At 47.6% G+C, this 14,925-nt stretch overlaps 1 protein-coding gene across 1 annotated transcript in view; it reads right to left on the reverse strand.

Annotated features, from left to right (window-relative positions):
• ZBTB7C (zinc finger and BTB domain containing 7C) overlaps positions 1 to 14,556 on the reverse strand; it is a 92,568-nt gene extending 78,012 nt beyond the window's left edge. Inside the window, exon 1 of the mRNA XM_030470898.1 lies at positions 14,496 to 14,556. The gene's annotated coding sequence lies outside the window, so the exon portion shown is untranslated. The remainder of the gene's footprint in view (positions 1 to 14,495) is intronic.
• Positions 14,557 to 14,925: the final 369 nt, after the last annotated feature.

A 14,925-nucleotide genomic window follows, 5' to 3' on the forward strand; every position in this document is an offset into this window, starting at 1 on the left:
CCATCTCTGCACCCTCAGGTCCCTGCTGTGATGAGTGGCAACAGCCCTGGCACACAAACACTTCCAGGATGGTTCCAGTGTTCATGTGCCTCCTGCATAAAGTATCAGTGAAGTGAATAAATCTGACACAGAAAGGAGAAGGAACAACTAATATGCAAAATCATGTCATGAATCATTCAGCAAATGGAATTTGCTCTCTAGTTTTCAAATAATCTTGGAGGTTGCTTCCAAAGTGCTGTTTGCAAGCCCTCTGTTAATCTGGGAAGCAGATGCTGCTACAGGCTGTATTACAGCATCTTCAATAAATCCCCATCAAATATTACTTTAAAATGCCCAGGACTTTTGCAATCAGCTTGTTTTTCATCTTCTCAGCATATCTGAAAACCAAACATCATAAACCACATTTGCTGTGATTCAGCTTTAACAAACCAGCCTTATGTGAGCTCATCTCACATCTCCCCTCACGCCTGGGTGACCCCAGGATCCTCCAGAGGACTCTGCCCATTTCCTTCATATGATCTCAAGAATCTCTGACCTCTTCAGACACATCAGTGAATCAGGAAAGTGCCAGAACCATTTTCCAGCAGGCTTAATAATGGCAAACAAAATATGGAGCTGCAGGCAAACACTGCCCACTGTCAGACAGAAATGAGGGTGAACACTGGCTTCAGCGAACATAAGGAGGAAACTATGACGTGATGCCTTCCCATCCCAACCTGAGCTTCTAAGGTGTCCTGGTAGTGATGAAATGATAGACAGGCCCCTTTTCCATCTAAAACACAAAACTACAGCTTCCTTTAGTAGCACACACCACTCGGGCAGACCAGGGTGTCCCCATCCCTTCTGGATGTGGAGGTAGATAAGAAGATGTCTGACCATGGTGCATCAGGACATGCAGGGCACTCACAGAGCCTGGCTGTGGCGGAACTCCAGAGCCCACAACACTGGGTGTGCAAACACCATGCCACGCTGCCTTTTGGGGACGATTCTTCTTCCAGCCATTCAGTTTTATGTCAAGATACTGAAATGTGTGGTGGGAATGAAACACCAAAAGTCACAGGCTCCTGCTGTACCTGCAGCCTACCTAGCCAGACTGGGCTAGTTAGCTAGAGTCCATCCGTAAAGGAGACAAACTACAGCAAGATCCAGCTGATCTCAGCAAGATACCAGCCTTAGGAGAAGAGAAACCACAGCAGTGATATTATGTTTACTGCTCTACAATGATGGTGAAGGCAGGGCTAGCATCCAGGTAAGTAAATGCGGACAGATGGATCCCGCTTCACCAGAAAATATTCTGCTCAGCTGAAAATCCCATTTCTGTCAATTAACAGAGCCACTTCAGAGCCTGAGCCTTGCTGAAAGCCTGAGTTGCCTCAAAGAGGGCAGTGAGAAACCCACTGAGGTTGATGGAACCAAGCCACCTACCTCCCCGTAGAAAATCCCACCTGGCAAATGTGCTTTCAAAAGGCACTTCTATCACGCCACATGTGGATGTTTCATTGCTTAGGTGCATATTTGTGATGATTATTGCTGTTTTTAATGGCAACTCGTTTTTGCATTTGGATAAAAGCTGCTTTGGCTCATAGGATCCTGATGGTGGCATGCGGACAGAGCAGTGACACAGGGTTCTCTTTGCTGGATCAGGGCTTCCAGGGACTGTGTCTTCCAGACAAAAATGCCCTGAGACAGTTCACCCCTCCAAACCTGGCACAAAATGAGCACATGGATCATGGTCAGGAGAAGGAGTGGCCTGGCAGCATCTAAGGCTGACATCCTTTCCCATCTCCAACCCTCGATTTTCCCTTTCCTGTGTGAAAATGGAAACAATGATGTTGGCCGTGGTTGGAAAGGGCTTTGAAATCTACAGATGAAAAGTGGTAGATAAAATGGTCCTGCATTATTCTAGTAATGGAGGGAGAGGGAAAGCCAGGAAAGGGGGAAAAACCCTACATAATAAATAGTAGTCTATAATCTACACAAATTGAATGCATTAAAAAAACAATCCTCTGAGAAGCAGCTGCTTCATTCTTTACTGTTGATAGCATCAACATGAGAGGGAAAATTACCACCCTGTGTTCTGCAGCACATCACACCGACTTTCCTTTACAAACTCTAACGTCCCCTGATTGCAAAGTCAATTTGAAATTTACCATAAAACACAGAATCTCATAAATTTTACAACCACACTCAGTGCTCTCGCCCAGATCAGATGCATAGGCACCCACTTTGCTCTTCGATACAGATACACAATGACACGCTGCAGACAGTGGATGGAAGGGCAGACCAGGGCATCACCAAGGCCAGGTTGGATGGGGCTTGGAGCAACGTGGTCTAGTTGAAGATGTCCCTGGTCACTGTAGGGGGCTTGGGCTAGATGAGCTTAAAGCTCTCTTCAATCCAAACCATTCTGTGATTCTATAACCACATATATGACCTTGAGTGCAGTCGGGTAGCTGTTGCTCTGGTGCTCCAAACATCCTGCCCTTGAGGTGGGACCAGCATCCCATGACGGTGATCCAAACTCCCCTCTTTGCACTAGGACATGCTTAAAATTCAGCTGTTTTTTGAGCCATTTTGCAGACTCTGATGCAAAAGTCCAAGTCATTTCCCTGAGCCTGGGTTACCTCCAGCAATTTAAACCCATGAATATCCTACAGGGAAGGTATCATGAGTTTTTAACACAGGGAAGGATCACGCAGCTACGCCCTTGCTGGAGATGATCGTTCACTCTTGCAGCATGGGTTGTACTCATGGGCTGATGAATGAAAATTAATTAGGCTCCTAGTTTTGCTTCCTACATAAAACTAACTCCTTTTGCTTGTGATTAAAATGTTGTCACTGTAACAGACAGCCTGAAGGGGTACAAAGGATTTCTGTTCAAGCAAAAGGAAAAGCTGCATATTTCAAGATGCACTTCCCTAGCAGCCTTAAAACACCACTGTGAATGCCTGCAGTACACACACCCCCCACAAACCCCGGCTTAAGATTCCCCCCAGATTCACTCCCAGCTCAAAATTACAGGATATATTCAGGAAGAAGTGTCATTTTCGCAATCAGCTGCTTCCATTTGCGACCGACTTAAACTGCAATGAGATGGATGCTTGAAGAGGAAGCAAGGGTTAAACCCATAACAAGTAAGAGGACAGGCAGGACCCGGGGATGAAGCAGTTGATCAAAGGGTAGCTCAGAAGTTATTTAAAAATAAACCAGAAAGTAGAACTTCCAGGCGGGTGCTGCTGTAATTACAATGCAGACAACGGAGCCATGGTGCTCTTAAGGTTACTGGATTTTCCTAGCAGCTGTGTTTAATTTACTTAAAGCATGCAAAGCCATCAGGTCACATCCCATTAGCAGAATCACTCCACAGCACTGCATGAGCCTGGTCAGCCCAGCTGCAGAAATGTTGAGGGCAAAACACAAGTGTAAAATGCCCCTAAACAATCATAGAATCATAGAATGGTTAGGGTTGGAAAGGACCTTAAGATCATCTAATTCCAAGCAATGCCTAATGTCCATTAGGAACCTGCGTTGCCTTACCCTCAGCCACAGCAGACATTGGGTGATTGGTCCCTCGGGCTTATCAAAGGTCCTGTCCCTCTCTTCCCATCAGAAGCCATCTACCAACGTGGTCTCCTAAGATCACTGGCACCAGAAGTCAGTGCAAACACCTCTACCAGCTGTGATGGAGAAGGTACCTGAACAATTTGGGATCGAGCATTTAGGGAAGTCCTTTGAATGCAGGAGACACAAGTTCTCTGTGTATCCTACAACATGCTTACGAACACGTACAATGACCCACCTGGATCCCTCTACACTCCGAGCATCCTCCCGACTTTTCATGTTGCCATAAGAGAGGAGACCCACTTGTCCCAGATCGTGCTCAGAAGACACGAGCTTGGGTTTGTGGGGACAGGCTTCCACCTCTGGTGCTTCTGCTCAAACGTACTGAATTGGGACCACACGATTCCTCAGGAGCCTTTTCAAAACACAGGGCCAGAAACCTCCTTGTCAGGAAAAACCTTCTAGAGACCTTTTTCTGTTTGTTTCGTGGTGGTTTTTTCATGCATTGAACACTGGCTCAACACTCTCTCCACCAAAGGGACCATCAAGGTTTTACCCACTATTCATGGCTCCTACCAGCTCAATTATATTTCTAAAATTAGCACTTTGATATACTTAATTACTAGAACATAAGGTGTTATATCATGTTTTGGTCCCTGAAGCACGCTAAGTGCTTCTGCAGTCACCTACAACCTCCTCAGAGAGAACCACAGACTGAAGCTCAAAATCATCCCATTCCACTGAGCCCTACCCAGGTAGGTAGAGCGATGCAGCTTTAATGGTGCTGATACCTAAGAGAGCTGAAGACAAGGACAGAGCAGAATATGCCACGGGCTCCCTTCTGCACATCACCCACATACAAAGTCATACCCATGGAGAACTGGTAAATAAATAAAAAATACCATTAAAATAAATTAAAATAAAATAAAATAAAATAGAATAATGCAAAATAATGCGAAGCAATGAGTTTGTTTATGGGAACTCTGAAAACATCTGACCAAACTGCATTACCCTCGTTGATGAGGACTGTCTCTTCTCGCCACCAGAAGCCTGGCACTGTGTGCAAGGGACCCCAGCCTGTCCCCGGAGTCGCTGGAACAGCTTAAGATCGCTCTTCCAACATAAACTCATCCTTCATGGTTTAGAAAGGTGGGAGACTGATTTGCATAATAAATGACAAGGCAGGGATACAGTTTTCTGACAGATTCCGCCCCTCTTCCCTTTGAAAGAAATCTATTTATTCTGAGTAAATCGGCTCTTCTCTAGATAAATGGTGTTTGTAGTCAGTTTAGCTCGACGAGATATGCATTCTTTTGCATGCCCATAATGAATTTTCACAGCCAGAGCCCTAATCCAGTCTAGTCATGGAGGGTTTATCAGGACCTCTTATTTTATTTCTACCAGTAAATGGGAATTGCTTTCCTTATCGCTATCGTGAAGCACCTGAGTGATTTTTGCTTCATATTTCCTATCCCACTGGAATTCAGGATGCGGAGTTATCTGATACTGTACAATTGTCACTCATGTTAGTTGCCTTTTTATTTTAATTTAGTGGATTTATTGCCCCCCTTTTTTTGTTTAAGAGATTTTACTCTATGATCTGAGCCCCTCTTGCTCCCTGCCATCCTCATGCTCACATTTCTCAGTGTTATCCTTATGAAGGCAGGATCAGGGCTTGTTTTGCCTTCATCTGTCTGATGCCTTCTCTTGGGAGAAGACTCAAACAGTGGGTTTGCCCCCATTCATCCCACCTTTCTCCACTGGGAAAGTGCAAAACTATGCAATAACATGCAGATTATTCCTAATATTGGGTTTAAAACCAAACAAACCCAAGAGAGCAAGGGCTTGCTGATGTGACCACTACTGCTGCTGGTACATAGCTCTGAGCTCTGGAAAAGTGAACCCGCTGTTGCTGGAAAGGCACGAGAAGACCTATAAATCCTGCAGATAACACCGTGATGGATCAGTAGTGGCAAGACATTAACCTTCACTCTTGAGGAGACACCCAAATGATAACACCTGTAGCCAGGCCACTCCAGAGTTATCAGTCTTGTCACTCGTGAAGATAAATCTATTTGACCTAAACCATCATCCTACTCCCCTCCAGCTTCCTCGCTCCAAATCCTCATAGATACAGCAGGCATCAGGAAAATCACACCTAATAATCAATTGAGTGTGTGTAACAAAGCTCACATGGAAACCATTTCCTTCCAGTATGTTAAAATAATTCCACAGAGCAGGGGAAAAACCATGGTAGGCTTGAAGGCCGGTCTGCAGAGAAAGTGCTACATGTCAGTGACAACTGTGGAAGGACAGAAAACAGCTACCAAAACCTCAAGGAGCTGTCACGCACAGGAAAATGTAAGTTAATTAAAGCCACTTAAATGAATATGTCTGGGAAAGGGGCATGGGATGCAGGGAGGGAGAATGAAGTGCTATTAAAAGCTCAAGCACACGGTGAATCCCAGACAGGAGGAAAGGAAACCTATGACGTGAAATCCAGATGACCTCCTTGACCCAGAGCCATGCCAGGGAGGGCACTGAGACTCCTGTCCACCCCAGAGCTATGCCTCGTTATCACACACCACATCTTCCCACAGCCCCTACGGGAATGTCCAGGCTCAGCAGGTATGCCCCTCCACTGGAAAACACCAGTGAGGCTCCACCGATGCTCTCCTAGACCAAGCAATGCTGGTTTGAGATTATATATTTCTTGCCTTCCTAAGGTCTTTCCTCCTGTCTGTACCACACCATTTAGCTAAAACAAGAGCCATGGGCAAAGCATCCATGTGGCTAAGAGCACGAGAATGTCAATCCACCTCAAACACACCACAGGACCAACATCACCTCCACCTTCAGCCCTGATCCTCCGCTGACCACAGCATCCCCTGCACCTCTGGAGTTGACTGTCCTCCTCCTATGCTCAAAAGATGAGTACAGGTTACTCACACAAGCCACTGCTGATTTAGAAGTGGCTAGAAAGATTTGGGTAGGCTCTGTACAAACAGCACAACCTGTGTGACATATGCATGATAGCTTTGAATTTAGATGCCTTGAAGCTCAACAACTAAGAAGCTAGAAAGTTGCTTTGAGTTGTTTCATGACATAACCCTGCTACTATACTTTGACCTGATGGCTCCACCATTTGAGATTTTATTTTTATTCCGATCTGCTCCCAAGGAAACATAAAATATTGGGTATTTATATACTTCTTGGAGCATTAACTCAGAAGTGGTACCAAAATAACCACTCGAGGCTGGGTCATCATGAAGAACCTGCGTCTGCTACTGCTGCCACTCAATCATCCCTTTAGACACCCTTGCTGGAAGAGCAGCACTGGCCAGCATCAGCGCGAGGCAGACGGGAAGGGAAACAGCAAAGTCATCTGCACACCATCAAATCCCCGCTGCGGGATGACAGCACGCGAGAGCGCTGCCTGCGAGAGGAAGTCTTGCCATGACATCAGCCCAGCCCTGTTGGAGCGCAGGCAGCACGGAAACACAGATGGAGGAGGGAGGAGAATGCAGGCTTCCCTTGGTCCGCTTACCATCCTCCTTACTGGGGAAGAGAAGGCTCCTTAAGGGGACACCTTAGAGCAGCTCCAGTGCCTAAAGAGGCTACAGGAAACCTGAAGAGGGGCTTTGGACAAGGGCCTGGAGGGACAGGACAAGGGGAATGGCTTTAACCTGCCAGAGGGGAGATTGAGATGAGCTCTGAGGCAGAAGCTCTTCCCTGTGAGGGTGCTGAGGCGCTGGCACAGACTTTTCCCAGAGAAGCTGTGGCTGCCCCATCCCTGGCAGTGTTCAAGGCCAGGTTGAACACAGGGGCTTGGAGCAACCTGCTCTAGTGGAAGGTGTCCCTGCCTGTAGCAAGGGGTTGGAACTGGATGAGCTTTAAGTTGCCTTTTAACCCAATCTATTTGATGATTCTATGATTCTCTGCTGGGATGGGGGTGATGCAATGAACCTAATGCCGACCCAGCACAGTCCTCCAGGAAAAGCAGGAGGCTGCTGAAGTCATGTTACATTGGTTAGCAGGGACCTGCTGTAGTGAAGGACACACATCCCATGGGACAAGGTCTGAGATATCCTTCCTCATTAGGAAGCTCATCCTGAGCTCATTTTCTAACCCCAAACCAAGCTTTCCTGCAGATATTTTATTCCAACCCTGGGTACGATTAACTCACCACCAGCGCCCATGGCTTTGCAGACAGCATTACAGCTCTGGATATACAGCCTGGTTCAGCATCCCCATCCCTGCCTGCAGCTCCAGGCAGGGAGCCAAGGCCCCCCACCCATGCCCCTAGCCCCTTCCCTCCCAAGGGCTACTTCCTTAATGCATCCCAGCTGCCTGTGTCCACCCGCAGCAGGATGACAGATTTGTGTAGTCCCCTTTGGGTGGGGTGGGGACATTTATTTCCTCTTTTCAAAAAAAGAAGAAAAAAAAAGGAAAGAAAAAAGAAAAAAGGCAAAAAAAAAGCAATTAACCTTTTCCTCTCCTCGCAAGGGGCAAGAAACATCCCTGCCACAGAAGTGGTGTGGGGACTAAGAGATCTGTTCACGCAGCTGTGCCAGTGCTATTCTGGCTAAGCTAAAATTAAAGAGCTGAAGTCGTATGTGGGCATTCATGAAACTGTCGTGGAGACCACAAGATTAGAGGACCTGGGAGGCCAAGGTCTATTCCCAGCTGTGCGAAGGGATTGTCATGTGAGTCACAACATGTTTCTCAACCTTTGCTTCCTCAAAGATAAAAGAGGGGCAGAGAAACTGAGCCCATCAAGAGTGCAGGCCTATGTGTGAAGGACCTGGTCCATAGCACCAGGTGAATCCACAGGCAGGACCAGACACAGAATCATAGAATCACATAGAATGGTTTGAGTGGGAAAGGGCAGGGACACCTTCCACTAGAGCAGGTTGCTCCAAGCCCCTGTGTCCAACCTGGCCTTGAACACTGCCAGGGATGGGGCAGCCACAGCTTCTCTGGGCACTCTGTGCCAGCGCCTCAGCACCCTCATGGTACAACATTTCTTCCTTCTACCTAGTCTGAATGTCTCCTCTTTTAGTTTAAAACCATCACATTGTCCTATTATAACAGGCCCTACTGAAAGTCTGCCTGATCTTTCTTATAAGCCCCCTTAAAGCATCGAAAGGCCAACAGGTCTTGCCTGATTTGCTTCACTGCCCATCCACATGATAGCTGGAGATCTAACAGCACTGGGAAAACAGGAAAGCGCAGGATAACCCCAGCATCCCGGCCACCATCCCCTCTCCCACCAGAGCAGGTCCTCCTCCACCAGCTGTGCCAGCTATTGTTGGGCACATAAAGCCTGCTCCACCAGCCCTGCTGTCAGCATGCAGCTCATTACTCTGCAAAGGCTTTGAAACACTCTGAATATGAAAGGTGCTCCATCAGGCCAAATTCAGCTCCGTTTGCTATTACAATACAGTGCATTTCTTTTGTCTGCGCCTTTTGATGATGCCCAATTGTTCCCCTCAGTCAGTATTTCGGAGTCATTAGCTGGAATTAGTAAAGTTCCCGCTGCCGGACTTTTCCAAGGCTCTGTTCTTGGGCTACAAAGAGTTGGTGAAGAGTTGTCCCACTTTCACGGAGCTGGAGGCACGGCAGGGAGCAGGCAGCCCGCTGGACTCCACTTTCCCACCGCAGGCACTGGGAAACACACGTGCCGACAAGATGCTGTGGGTGGTCGCAGTGGGGTTGGTGCTTCCTGGCCAGGAGGGAACACACAAATGCCTTCATTTGGTACCTCTGGTGGGACCGGGTGAAGGGCTTTGCACAGTCATGTCCATATTTTGGCAGCACATCCCACAACGATCAGGTTTGTCTCCCAGAAATCCCCCACTCCCCATTTCAAGGCATCAGCACTGAAGAAGTCACCTTTCTATGGGTGACAGGACCTTTACTTGGCCACATTCATGGTGAAAACCCCTCATGTGCCTCCAGCCTCTCACTCGTGTTATGCCTTCCCCACTATCAGAAAGCCTATTAGTGTCAAGACACTGTTCCTTGAGCATACGGAGCATACCAGTTCTTTCCTACCCTGTACCCTCTTGGGATGCTCACTTGGACTTTGGAAGAATTTGGTGGTAGGACATTTTCACTGGAAGATCTTAACCCATCTGGACCTGTGCTCCTGCTTTGGCCAAGCATGCTGGAGTGAGCTGACCTGCTGGGGAAGGCTTGTCAATATGTCAATATATCAATATATCCAATATATGTCAATATTACACTCCATGATACTTCCTGGCCCCTTTGGCAATGTCCAGTCTTCAGGTATGGAAGTGCATTTGCTATAGGAAGCCCAGGAGAAAGGGGCAGCAGATACAGCTTTCCTTGTCCTACACCAGCATGAATCGGGTTCAACACAGGGCAAGTTCAACACCAGAGCAAGCGCGTCTTGCAGCCCCAGATCCCAGCTCAGAGTGAACAAGGGGTGTACACACAGGGGCACACACGGAGTACGTCTCCAGGTATATGCTCCTGATGCCCATCAAGCAGCCCAGATGCTTCCCAATCTGGTGGCTGTACCTGCAGGACTGCGCTAACAGCCTTTGATGGACCTTTTGTCCACAGATTTCCCTAGTTGGATTTTGAAGCCATTTATACTTTTGGCATCCACAACATCCTGTGGCAAGGAGGTCCACAGTTTAATTACAAGTTTTATAAAAGAGCACGTCCTCCTGTTTAAGGCCTCTGCCCAACCATTTCATGGTTTTTCTCTAGCTGCCAGACACAACAAATAACTCTTCCCTATCCACCTCCACATCACACAGGGCTTATATACCCCACTTAGATACCTCCTCAGCTCCTTCTCCTCCAGACCAAAGGGCTTAGTCTGCTCAGCCACTTCTCAGACTGAAGTTGCCCCATGTCATTCCTCCTTGTCCCCCCCTCTGTCCTACTCCTGTCACACCACGAGTCCTCACAAACCAAATGGGACATGACATAACTTTGGCTCCTCCTTTTCCCCAAAACCATCTGCTGCCCAGCATGGTGGCAGATCCTCACATCCCAACCCACTATGGAGCTCCCAGCACGTCTACACAGGGAGAAGCAAATCCCCAGCCATGCCCCATCCCTGCCACGTGAACCAAGCAAAACAGATATATTCCTGTCCCCAAAACACAAGACACCCTAAAATAAGCTTAACTGGCACAGGCCTTTATCTAAGGAGGTCACTTGGAAACTAATGGTGTAAGGGGTTGAAGACCAGCACGAGAGGGACATGAACCTCTATAAGCCAATGCCAGCTGAGAATAAAGATGCATCCCACTGTGTTACACACTTTGCAGACATAATATAGCCTCCAGGACAGATCACAGAATCATGGAATGGTTTGGGTTGGAAGGAACCTTAAATCTCCTCCAGTTCCAAGCTCCTGCCACACGCAGGGACACTTTCCACTAGAGCAGGTTGCTCCAAGCCCCTGTGTCCAACCTGGCCTTGAACACTGCCAGGGATGGGGCAGCCACAGCTTCTCTGGGAAAAGTCTGTGCCAGCGCCTCAGCACCCTCACAGGGAAGAACTTCTGCCTCAGAGCTCATCTCAGTCTCCCCTCTGGCAGGTTAAAGCCATTCCCCTTGTCCTGTCCCTCCAGGCCCCTGTCCAAAGCCCCTCTCCAGGTTTCCTGGAGCCCCTTTAGGCACTGGAGCTGCTCTAAGGTCTCCCCTTAAGGAGCCTTCTCTTCTCCAGACTGAACCAGCCCAGGTCTCAGCCTGTCCCCTGATCATTTCTGTGGCCCACCTCTGACTGAAGGTTCACTCCTGTTCACACAAAAGGAGCTCCAGCAGATGTATGAAGGGATGAAGCTGTGTGGGCTATGCCCCATCTGACATTGCTATCTGTCCCCAGAGAGACAGCTCAGGTCCCAGGACCACAGCAGCTCTGACTCACACCATGCTGTCTTCAGACACAGACCATTCTGTACCTGCCCATCCCACCGCTGTTCCTGGATGCAACATGGGCATTTGGCCACTACAACCCTGAAACAAAACTAGGAGTAAAACAACCAACCTTGTCATGGGGGGTGGGAAGAAGAGCCCAGCACTGAACCCAGCTCCTTTAGCAGCTTGTCATCTTTCACAGTGGATTGTACTTCCATTCCCTAAGGATTTCCCTGAAAATCATCCCAGATCATCCCACCTAACATCAACAGTAGCATTTCCATTGCAACACGACCAAATGCAGGCAATTCACACCCCTCACCTCACATTTTTTAAAGTAGCACCACACAATAAAACAGCTTGCCCGGATTCCAGCCTAATCTAAAAAGAACTTTATGGCTTCTAATTTTAGCACTAATCTTCCTTTGTTATGGTTGTGTGATTTCTAATTATTTTATCCCCAAGCCTTGCTCTGATGGATAGTTGTACCTTTTCCAACGCCGAGTGACTTGTAAAGGGCCTTTAAAAAATACGCCGATCATTCCAGGTTCATTTCCAGTTCCTACGCAAATAATATTCTCATATATGTCTTCGCTGGGGAAATATTATTATTATTATTAAAATAATAATAATAAAAGCAATACAACATAAAAAGGAGAGTTCTGTTTCCTAGGATGATCCCAATCTGATACTGCAAACACCGTATTTTCTCTTAAAAGTTGTTAAACAGCATAAATCCATTATCCAGATACGGATCTCTTAATAATTCAGTACCTTTGGCTTGGCATCGCTCCCAGAACATTCTGCCTTTACCTACCCTTATTTTCAGGTTACAACACATCGGAGAGCAACCGGCCACACCGAAACCTCGGGAGGACTTTGCAAGGGACGGCGTGAAGCAGTGGCAGAGACACGACGCTTTAATGTGCCCAGGGAGCTTTGCCTGTCCAAATGCTCTGAACTTACAGCAGCAAAGATCAGCCTTCATCTGCAGAAGTGTTGCAGGGGCTTACAGTGAGCCTCCAGCCCAGGCTCCCCAATAGGCAGATGTTTTCTCTCCTACCATGCTCACCTGAAGCAGCCTCTTGATCCTTCTAATCACTAACCTAGATCAAATTTGGATCTGGTGCTGTTGAATTTGCACTAAGTTTTATTGAGGAAGGGATGCTGCCTGCAGAGCATTTCGGGATGCTGGGGCAACTAGATGCCTAGAGGGACCTGCCACCAGCAGCCAGCACTGTGGTGGGGAATGCAGGCACAGGGCTGGCAGATGTTCGGTGGGTTATTTCCTTCCCCAGGATTTACATGGATCTCCGGTCAATCGGAAAACATCCATCTGACCTGTGACATCTTTGTTTTAGTTACCCTCCAAGCTTTGACAGCAGCAGTTTAAACACAGCGCGTATGAGAAAGCACCCCATCCCCACAAATTCAGAGTGGATGGGGAAAAAATACTGCCCCACAGCCCTGATGATGAACATATTTCTTCTTTCTTGTTCTTCATTTTCCTCTCTTTGACTTTCTAAGCCTGTTTCACCATCCGTGTCTTTTCCCTCCCCACTGGAAACATGAGCTGAGCTCCCCACCGCCCACCGCAATATTCAAGAGAGGAGGATATGGGTTGTTTTCTTTATTTTTTTTAATTCCCTGCACAATGCTGTGTATAGAGTCCTTGAAATGGAGATTGTCAAAACAGGAAACAACCCAGTCAAAGTCCTCAGGCCCGGGTCCTGAAAATGTCACCGTACAGAGCTGCGAGGGATGGAGAATAGCTCTCTGTTCCTGCACGGAGAGAGGATGCTCAGGGAGAGCGGCCAGCAACACACAATCTGCCTTCATGCCACCCTGATTTTGAGAGCTGGGCTTTAAGCTCTGCCGAAAACAGCGGGAAGCTGGATTTTATTAACTAATTTATTGGGAGGGAAATCCAACAAATGGGGTTAAAATCACAACACTGATACTTTTATCAGCATGGAGAAGTTTGTAAGGAGTATCATCTCACTCAGGAAGCCAACTCTACAGGAAATCCTTCATCCTTAGTGTTTCAGAGTAACATCCACAGCATCCTGCTGGCTTCCTTCGTATTCCTCTTAAACCTCACCCCTGCAGACCCTCACTTCTCAAGCTCATGCTCTGAGTTTGAGCTGGCCTTGCTGGCCTGGAAGAACAAATCCTGGGTCAAATCCTGCCCATGCCCAGCTGGGCAAGGCACCATGCTAACCCTGCGTTTCCACAAGGATGCACAGCAGGGCACTGCTTGGCCCTGGGCTCTTTGATTTCCATCAATCCACCTTGGAGCAAAGATTTAAAGTTTCTCAAAGGCACAACAGTGAGGCCAGGTTATGAGGAGAGAATGCAGCTGCTGTGAACCCAGGTAAAACAGATTTTCACAGTTTATTTTTCTGCAGAAAACAGTTGATAGATTTGTTTTAAAAAGCAGGCTCCTGCAGCTGTGGGTTTTGAGCCCTTCTTAAAAGTCTGACCTGAACAAGCACCCGTGCCAACAAGTACTGTTATTCTAAAGCCTTTGATTGATTCTGATGGGAGCGAAAACCATTTTTGATTGTTTGTTTTTACAGCTTTCCGCAAGTTACCTTCAGGAGAACTTCCTAAGCAGAAGAGCTGGTGACCATTGCCAGAAGAGGGATGCAGCAATTCAGGTTGCCCAAAGAGGTGGTAGATGCCACATCTCTGGAAACATTTCTGGTCCAGGCTTGGAGCAACCTGGTCTACTGGAAGGTGTCCCTGCCCACGACAGAGGGGTTGAATTAAATGACCTTTGAAGGTGCCATCCAACCCAAACCATTCTATGGTTCCCCCTCTGGAAGCAAAGGAGACATACTGATTTATTTTTGAGGGAATAGTGATTATTATCATAGTGTCAAGCCACTGATCAACAGAGTGACAACCTCAGGAGGAAAAAAATTCCATGGATTCATGAGATGGATAACTAGGAATGTCATTTGTGATGGTCTGCATAGCCCAGAACATCGAATTTCACCTGTCATCCAGGCAGAGAAGTACAATGATTACCTAGGTCCTGATCCTGAAAGGTGCTGAGTGCAGTCAAGTGGTCTCCGCTCCCATAGAGTTCAGTGTCTCAGGGGCTCTCAGCAGGGTCAGCCGTGGAGCCTGGGCAAAACAAGACAGGTTGGTCTTAGTCCAGTCTTTTGTAAGAAAACCTATACAGCCTGTAAGTAAAGAAAAACCCCATCCCAGCTCCATGTGCCGGCCCTGTACTCCTATATGGGGAGGTAACACAAGGGTCACACTAAGCGTGGCTGGGGAGATGCTCTCCAACCCACAGGCATTCTCTGCAGATCAGGAATGGATGCCTGCAGCACACAGAATACAAACTACAGGAGGATGGATGTGCCCATAAAGCTTCGGTCCACATCCAGGAACACCTAAATGATGCTCTCAGGAGTACTGCTTTCTCCAACCCATCACGCGTGGACACACA

Source organism: Strigops habroptila, chromosome Z (genome assembly GCF_004027225.2).
Source record: "Strigops habroptila isolate Jane chromosome Z, bStrHab1.2.pri, whole genome shotgun sequence".
NCBI classification, from domain to species: Eukaryota; Metazoa; Chordata; class Aves; order Psittaciformes; family Psittacidae; genus Strigops; species Strigops habroptila.